The sequence below is a fragment of the Monodon monoceros genome, unplaced genomic scaffold (genome assembly GCF_005190385.1).
Source record: "Monodon monoceros isolate NGI ecotype Baffin Bay Population unplaced genomic scaffold, NGI_Narwhal_1 Super_Scaffold_18, whole genome shotgun sequence".
Taxonomy (NCBI): domain Eukaryota; kingdom Metazoa; phylum Chordata; class Mammalia; order Artiodactyla; family Monodontidae; genus Monodon; species Monodon monoceros.
In genome coordinates this window covers 142915092-142915608 of record NW_021703774.1, presented here as the reverse complement: position 1 = coordinate 142915608, position 517 = coordinate 142915092, and positions in this window count along the sequence as shown.

The window sequence follows — 517 nt, the reverse complement described above, 5'->3', positions numbered from 1 at the left end:
TCTTGCCTTCTGTCCTTTTTTTTTTTTTTTTTTGCGTTATGCGGGCCTCTCACTGTTGTGGCCTCTCCCATTGTGGAGCACAGACTCCGGACGCGCAGGCTCAGCGGCCATGGCTCACAGGCCCAGCCGCTCCGCGGCATGTGGGATCTTCCCGGACCGGGGCATGAACCCATGTCCCCTGCATCGGCAGGCGGACTCTCAACCACTGCGCCACCAGGGAAGCCCCCTGTCCTTTTTTTTCAATTTAAAATTTTCAAGCATAAGAATAGACAGAATAATAATTAACCCCCATGTACCCATTACCTAGCAAGTATATCTCGCTTAATGATAAGGACTTATAAAAATTTAACCTTGATGCCATTATCACACTTTAAATTAACAGTAATTGCTTAATATCATTAAATACTCAGTTCATATGAATGTTTCTTTTATCTCAAAAGTGTCTTTTGACAGTTTTTGGTCTCAGTGTCCAACAAGATTGCTTTTCTTCCTTCTTTCTCCCCTCCCCTCCCCTCCC